An 8,835-nucleotide genomic window follows, 5' to 3' on the forward strand; every position below is an offset into this window, starting at 1 on the left:
CTGTTCTTCTGCACTTCCCTGGCTTCCTGCGTTGGTTCTGCTGGTGTCTCCTGCTTTTGGGTTTACGTGGCTTCCCAGCTTCCTAATTTCTCTGAAGTTGAGTTTGATGTGTGTGTTGATGATGGGCTTTTTCCTGCTCCTCCTCCTTCTCTTCCTCCTCCTCCTCCTCCTCCTCCTCCTCAGTCTTGTTGTTGCTCCATATAGTTTCCAGAAGGAGAAAAGGGACACTGTAAAATTAAGCTGCTGCAGGCTGGGCACAGTGGCTCATGCCTGTAATCCCAGCCCTTTGGGAGGCCGAGGCAGGCGGATCACCTGAGGTCAGGAGTTCAAGACCAGCCTGGTCAACATGGTGAAACCTCACCTCTACCAAAAATACAAAATTTAGCAAGGCGTGGTGGCATGTGCCGGTAATCCCAGCTACTCGGGAGGCTGAGGCAGGAGGATCTCTTGAACGCGGGAGGCAGAAGTTGCAGTGAGCCGAGATCATGCTACTGCACTTCAGCCTGGGGAACAAGAGCGAAACTCCATCTCGAAATAATAATAATAATAATAATAATAATAATGCCATGTTTCTATCAGACCCAGAAATCCCGCAGAGTGAGCTGGAATTCTGTTTCTCTGTTTCCCCTCCATACCCACTGGCTCCTCTCTGCCCACTCCCTCTTGGACTGCATCACCAGGGTGCCTCACTGTCTGGCCCTAGTGGAATTCAAACAGTGGAGGATGTCATAGGAGGTGGGAGAGAGAGAGGAGAGGTGGTTATTCGCTCAGATTCTTCCTTGCTGGTTTGGCAGTGGCCACATCTTTCTACTGATGGCTGCAGCTCCTGAGAATCCTCCTCTACCGCCACAGCTCTCTTTGGGATCTGTGGACACCTTTCCTGTCCCTCTAGACCCAGGGAGATAACAGCTCCCACTCTTGCTGGTCCAGGACATTCCTCATCTCTTACTGGTTCCCTTAAATCTGTCCACACTTCTGTGAACAGCCCCTTTCCTCAAATACCCATTCCAATATGTCCTCTGGCTTCCACCAGGAGCCTGACTGATACCCACAGGTGGGTGAATGCTGGCGTGCTGCTGGGCCCCTCTTCCTCTGGTGACTGGCCAGCCAAGTCTCCAGGAGTCTCGTTAGGGTGGGCAGGTGGTGGGCACAGCACAAACTGTGAGCTCAAATCCACAGAGCAAAAGTGGGAGAAGACACTGGCAGGATGGACTGCCACAAAACTCTTGGCATTCGTGACGTCTGTCCTTTAAATCACGCAAGGCATCATCATGCTTCAGACATGAGACAGCCTAAGTATTTAAGTATTTCAAATAAACAAATTGTTTTTCAGAATTGGTCATTGCTAAGTTGGCAAATTGCTATTGGAAACGTTGGCTGTCCTTGACTCAATGATTCAGCCAGCTAGTCCCTTGCCAAACTAGTTTGTTGGGCAAATTCCACCTTGAGAATTTATCTGCTCCTGTCAAAGCCAGATTCTCCCTGCCTGAGGGGAGGCTGGACTTGACCTTCTGACTCAGGATATGCTGACTTGGGTCCCTAGGTCCAAGGGCGGCCCTCTTGGGCCCACTGTGGGCTGGACCTCTTCCATGATGGGGTGGTGGAGGGCAGGCCCCACCTGATTCACACTTGACCTCATCCAGGCAGGTGAAGTTCCCTGCAGGAGTCACCTGAGCCCAGCCCCTCAGACCAGGATCCATCCTGTTTAGGAGGATTTGGGGCTATCTCATGTTCTTTGGCTAGAAAGGGGTCCCACTCTTAGGGGTCTGCCGTCTGTGGGGCACAGATGGCTTGCTGGGGCCCATGGACTGGGCTGGGTGGACGGGAATCTGGTCACAGCAGCAGCGGCTGGAAGGCCAAGAGGGAGGGCACCAGGGTCTGGGACCCATGTCTGGTCCTGGGCCTCCCCGGGCCTCTTGCCTTCTCCCCAGCAGGCATTTGGGATCTGTGTCTGGACCCAACCTTGCCCAGAAGGCCATGGTGTGTTGTCATTAGAATCACAGTGCTCACACCAAGGCAGTGCATTAAATTAGCAGGGCAGGGTCTCATGGGCAGGGGACCATGTGGAGGGGGTAGGGGGAAGGACAGTTGTCCCCAGAGGCTGCGGTGGGCCTGGCTCTGGTCTGGGCAGTGGGCCAGGGTCCTGCTGTGTGGCTGAGCTCTGACAACAGGCTGTCAGGGTCTGGTGAGCTCCTGAAAGCGGGGACTGGTGGAGAGTACCCTAGGGTGGGAGCTCATGAGGAGGGGGTCTGTGGGGTCTGGAAGCCATTCTAGAGCAGGCAGATGACATTTATCAGCGGAACAGGCATGGAAAGGACCCTTGTGTGAGTGGAGGACACACAGCCTCAGAAGAAACAGGGAAGGGGCTTTGACAGGTCCAGGGAGAATCCCTGAGGTTTCCTAGAACAATTCCCACCAGCCATGTCCCAGGTGTCCCCCCATCCCCCAGGCCTCTGCAGTGCCAGCCCAATGCCCTGGGCAAAACATCCTGGACTCTGGCTGTTACAAAAGGAGGACAGGGTCATCTGGACCCGCCTGAGCTCCAGGCCCCCGACTTTCACAGCCCCTTCTGGGTCCAGAAGTTCATACGTATATAAATGAAAAATGTGCAAGAATCATATTATTGTATTCTTTTTCATAAAGAGGGCCCCTCTAAATTGTTTAAGCCCCAATTCACCCCTGCCCAAAGGAGATAGCAATGGCATGTGTGGGGCTGTAGTCTTGAGACCCAGAGGTCCTGCTGCCCACAATACCCACTGTCCACCCTAGGGGGACTGGCCGTAGCCCTGGAGCCCACAAACACCATGCAGGAATGCAAGAGGGTCTCAGCTCCCAAGTCCCAGGCTGGGAGGGCCCACAGTCCAGTAAACTAATCAGGCCCCAACACACCCAGGAGAGCAGCTCCAGGAGCCTGCATTGAAGAGAGAGCCTCAGACCCCTGCCACAGGCCTGCACCCCAGAAGTAGGAGGATGGGAAGAGCTCTCCTTGGCTCCTGGCCAGCGGAAGTCACATTCCCCAGCCCTCTGGCTCCAAGGCAGCCTCACGTCCCAGTCACTCCTTGGCCCACCCTACCGGTTGGTCAGAGCTCACTGCCAAAGGGCACCTCAGTGATGAGTGGAGGGAACAGGTGTTTACCAGGAGCTTGCATGCTTTGTCTCAGGGACGATTAGTGACACAGCCAGGAAGGCACGCTATCCCCATTTTACAGATGAGGAAACGGAGGCTCAGGTTGGGCTGGTGACTAAGGGAAGCAGCATGTGGCAGGTGGCTTGAGGCATGTCTGTCCATCATGAGTAACTAGGGAGCAGCCCTGCCACTCCTCATGCGATGCACCAGGAGCCAGGGAAGCTGCTTTCTAGGGGATTCTAGCTAAGGCCAGAAGCATCTCCCTGAGTGGTGGTGGAGGCCTCTGTCTACTCCTCCAGGACTGCCAGGGGATAGGAGGGCACTGCTGGCCTCACAGACACTCTTGGGTGAGTGAGCATCAGCTGAGCGAAGCCAGGTGACTACACTTCTGCCCAGTGCTGTGCCCCCCTCTGACTCGGGCAAGGCACCACCCTGAACGCCCCACCCTGTCCCATGGAGGCCGCAAACTGCTCTGCAGAGCCAGGGTCTCCAGGAATGGGGAGGGCAGTCACCCTCACTCCACTTGTGTTCATGACCCAAAGGACTGCCCAGGTCTCCAGGCCCATAGAACCCCTAAACCTCTTACTAGGCCACACTGGGGACCTTGAGCAGCAGGCTTGGAATCCTAGGCCTTGTCTTCAGGTACATATCAGTACCCAGGCTTGGGAAGTTTTGGTCTCAGGGGGGCTGGCACTCAGGCCCTCTGCCTCAAGGAAGAGGCATGTCCAGATCTCTCCTGTCCAGCCCTGCTCCCTGCCCCTATCCTTCACGGGGTCCCTAGGACAGGGTAACAGAAGCCTCAGGCTGTCAGGGGATGCTGCCACCCCAGTGCCAGGGTGGCTCCGCCCAGCCCCTTCCTGCTGCCGCCCTTGCTGACTCACCTGTCCAGCCTCCTACTGGGCTGGGGCGAGGGCTTGTTGTCCCAGAGCCTAGACAGGCACCAGAGGCAGCTATAAAAGCATGTTGGGCCAGTCCTCAGCATCCTAGTTCACCACTGTCTGCTGCCACACGATGCTGGGAGGCCTGGGGAAGCTGGCTGCCGAGGGCCTGGCCCACCGCACCGAGAAGGCCACCGAGGGAGCCAGTGAGGACCTGGGGCTCCTTTCTACCTGGGCTGGGGGGATCTGGGGCAGACTGGGTCTGTGGGAGGCGGATCTAAGTAGGCAGGTGAGGACCTGGGAGGAGGTCTTGGCCCCTCAGGAACCCTGGTCTCCTGCTCTACCAAGTCAGCACGGAGTTGAGGGGTGCAGACCTGGGGAGGTCTCCTGGGGGCAGGGCATGAGTCCTGGTGCTGGGTGAACACTGGCAGCTTGGACCCTTCCCTCTGGAAATCTGGGGAGCCTTTCTTGTCAAAACAGCCTATTCTGAATAACCTATGCAGGAAAAGGAAGATGGATTTTTATTTTTACCATAACTTTAAAGCTTCAAAGATTTCTAAACAAGTCACCAAGTCTGTTCAAAGTCAAAAAGGGCATTTTCAATTTCATCCAAGTCCCCTAAAGCATGTTTATTTTTATTTTTATTTTTATTTGAAATGGAGTCTTGCTCTGGCACCCAGGCTGGAGTGTAGTGGTGCGATCTCGGCTCACTGTAACCTCTGCCTCCTGGGTTCAAAGTGATTCTCATGCCTCAGCCTCCTGAGTGTCTGGGATTACAGGCACCCACCACCATGCCCAACTAATTTTTATATTTTTAGCAGAGACAGGGTTTCGCCATGTTGGCCAGGCTGGTCTCAAACTCCTGACCTCAAGTGATCCATTCCTCTTGGCCTCCCAAAGTGCTGGGATTGCAGGCGTGAACCACCGCACCTGGTCCCGAAGTGTATGTTGTATTCAGAGGTCAGCAGCTATGTGTGGGGAGGCCCAGCCAGGCCCCACTCATGGGTCATCGTGTGAAAAACAGTCTTGCCTGAGTTTGTGTCCTCTTTCTAAATGGCAGCAGACGCGTATTTTGTTTTTGACTCTGCAGCTGGTGTGGACCACCTGCTTTAACCTTTCACTAGCCTCTGAGTTTTGTATGATTCCTGTTGGGAGAAAAGCTGAGTGTTGGGAGAGAAGCTGAGGCAGGGCTTGCTAGATTTGCTGGCTCCTTGCTTCTAGCACTCCCATTATCTCAAGTAGCCATATGTTTCTCATTCACTTGATACACTGTTTCCTTTCAACCTCCACATCCTCACCACCTGGTTCTTTGTTAGATCACCAATAAATAACGTGGGTTCCCAGAACTCGGGGCCTTTGCAGCCTCCACACTTGCGATGGCGCTCTGCTCCCATTTTCTCTCTCAAACTGTCTCTCATTCCTTTGACTCCGCTGGACTTGCCACCCCCGTGACCTGGTGTTGGGTCTCATCACCCCAACAGATTCCCATTCTAAAGGTGAGGGAACCAAGAGGTGGAAGGTAGAGTTAGAATAAGAACCATTTCTTCTGACTCTGAAATCCTTCAGTTCTAGCACGCTACCACCTACACTTTAAAAAACTCTGAAGTAGGCAGAGAATTCCCTTTTGTTGGAGGAATTGCTTTGAGAGACCTGGTTTTACTGGATGAGGCTTTGGAAACCAACCTGAGGCAGGCACTAGCACATCCTGAGAGGGGTGTGACCTGGCACACAGGCCCAGACTGGGCTTCATGTCTCAGCTGGCAAGATGGCCTGCTCATTGCCATTCCAGGCCGGGCAGGGCCAAGGGGCTTCAGGGACCCATGCCCTCATGGGGCTCACTGAGCTCGTCTCCCGGCAGCCAAGGCCCTGGTGTCTCCGAAGGAAGCCAGCTGTGGGGGAAGGTCCTTCTCATGAGCCAGTCTGTCCTGGCTGGGGGTGGCATCCCAGAGCCCCATCTAGGATGTCCAGGGATATATAGGTCCATTGTGAGGATAAGCCAGCACTGAGCCCTCACCCTGGACTGGGAGGGCAGTGGGCCTGCTCTGAGCCCTCACCCTGGACTGGGAGGGCAGCGGCTCTGCTCTGAGCCCTCACCCTGGACTCGGGGGCAGCCGGCCTGCTCTGAGCCCTCACCCTGGACTTGTCTCCTCTGTTCAGTTCATGCCGTGGAGGAAGTGGTGAAGGAGGTGGTGGGACATGCCAAGGAGACCGGAGAGAAAGGTACAGCTGGCTGAGGTCGGGCAGGGAAGGAGGGAGGGAGGAAGGGAAGCTAGGTGCTGGGCCAACCTGTTCTTTGACTAACCAGGTCAAACTCTGCCCCTAATGTTGCAGCCTTTCAGAGCCTCTTGGCTGGGGCAGTTATCTATGCTCATCAGAGGCCACAGACTGTACTGCGTTAGGGCACTGTCTAGATGGTTCTGTCTGTGGAATAAGAAGACAAAGTCACACAAGACTATGTGACAGCACACTGGGACAAAACATTTAACATGGCAGGGCGCGGTGGCTCACGCCTGTAATCCCAGCCCTTTGGGAGGCTGAGGAGGGCGGATCACAAGGTCAGGAGATTGAGACCATCCTGGCTAACACGGTGAAACCCTGTCTCTACTAAAAATACATAAAAATTAGCCGGGCATGGTGGTGGGTGCCTATAGTCCCAGCTACTTGGGAGGCTGAGGCAGGAGAATGGTGTGTATCTGGGAGGCAGAGCTTGCAGTGAGCCTAGATCATGCCACTGCACTCCAGCCTGGGCTACAGAGCGAGACTCGGTCTCAAAAAAAAAAGAAAAAAAAATTGCTGGGTGTGGTGGCTCACGCCTGTGATCCCAGCACTTTGGGAGCCTGAGGTGGGCGGATCACGAGGTCAGGAGATCCAGACCATGGTGAAACCCCATCTCTACTAAAAATACAAAAAATTAGCTGGGCACGGTGGCGGGCGCCTGTAGTCCTAGCTACTCGGGAGGCTGAGGCAGGAGAATGGCGTGAACCCGGAAGGCGGAGCTTGCAGTGAGCCGAGATCACGCCACTGCACTCCAGCCTGGGCGACGGTGTGATACTCCGTCTCAAAAAAAAAAAAAAAATTTAACATGTAAAATTCTATGTTAAATGTTAAATTGATGTGTGTGAGCTATGAGTAGAACTATGTACAAAGCATGTGTATATCTCATTCCTTTTCAACAAAATAGATTCCAGGTAGATGAAGGACTTAAATTTACATAAATGAATTTATTAACTTACTAGGAGATAACCATCTTAGCTCAGGCTGCTATTATAAAATACCATAGGCCAGGTGCAGTGGCTCACGCCTGTAATCCTAGCCCTTCAGGAGGCCAAGGTGGGTGGGCTACCTGAGGTCAGGAGTTCAAGACCAGCCTGACCAATATGGTGAAACCCATTGCTACTAAAAATACAAAAACCAGCTGGGCGTGGTGGCACATGCCTGTAATCCCAGCTACTCAGGAGTCTGAGGCAGGATACTCCCTTGAACCTGGGAGGCGGAGGTTGCAGTGAGCTGAGATTGCACCACTGCACTCCAGCCTTGGTGACAGAGCAAGACTCTGTCTCAAAAACAAAAACAAACCATAAACTGGGCGACTTAGAAACAACAGAAATTTATTTCTCACACTCCTGGAGGATGGGAAGTCCAAGATTAAGGAAGGCACTGGCAGATTTGGCATCTGGTGAGGGAGTCTTTCTGGTTGGTGGATGGGCCCAGCTCTGTCCTCACATGGTGGAAGGAGCTAGCTCTCTGTGGTCTCTTTTATGTGGGTGCTAATTTCAACCTCCCAAAGGCCCCACCTCTTAATATCATTACATTAAGACTGAGGATTTCAACGTATGAGTTTTGAGGGGGAAGACATCATAAACATTTAGACATAGTAATAACATAAAAGACTTTGGCCTAATCTTGGAGAGGGGAGAATCTTTAGAACTATGACAAAAAAATCAGCGCCATAAAGGAAATATTAAGTAAATTTGACAATCCAAAACTGAAATTTTCTATAGCCAAAAAAAAAAAAAACTATAAGCCAAGCCAAAAGAAAAATTACACACTGATGAAAAATATTTGTCATAAAAATGATAATCCAATATAACAACCCAATATAAAAATGGTCAAAAGACATAAGCAGGCATTTTCCAGAAAAAAGGATAAGCAGGCAATGTACCCATGAGTAGATGCTCAGTCTCACTCACAGTTGAAGAAATGCAAGTTGTTGGGGAAATTAAAACCAAATTCAAATTCATTCTGCGGTAATCCTGCTGCCCTTGGTCCCATCGGGCCACTCCAGAGACTAATCCATTAAGATGGCCACATCCCACAGGCCACTCAAGGGGACACAAGTTCAGCGGGTGGATCACTAGGACATTCTTCCTCTTTCTTTCCAACAGCCATTGCTGAAGCCATAAAGAAAGCCCAAGAGTCAGGGGACAAAAAGATGAAGGAAATCACTGAGACAGTGACCAACACAGTCACAAATGCCATCACCCATGCAGCAGAGAGTCTGGACAAACTTGGACAGTGAGTGCACCTGCTACCACGGCCCTTCCCCAGTCTCAATAAAAAGCCATGACATGTGTACATTGAGCGCTGGATTTATTCCCATTTGGATGGAAACACTAGGCAAAGTATTTTCTTGTTGATATAACATATTTTACATATTTATGGAGTACATTTAAGTATTTATTACATGCACAGAATAGTGATCAATCAGGGTGTTTGGGGTGTCTGTCACCTTGAATATTTGGTATTACTATGTGTTGGGTACATTTCAAGTCCCTTCTTCTAGCTACTTTGTTTTTTTGTTTTTGTTTTTGTTTTGAGACAGAGTCTTGC

This window comes from Pan paniscus, chromosome 8, assembly GCF_029289425.2.
Source record: "Pan paniscus chromosome 8, NHGRI_mPanPan1-v2.0_pri, whole genome shotgun sequence".
In the NCBI taxonomy this organism is placed as follows: Eukaryota; Metazoa; Chordata; class Mammalia; order Primates; family Hominidae; genus Pan; species Pan paniscus.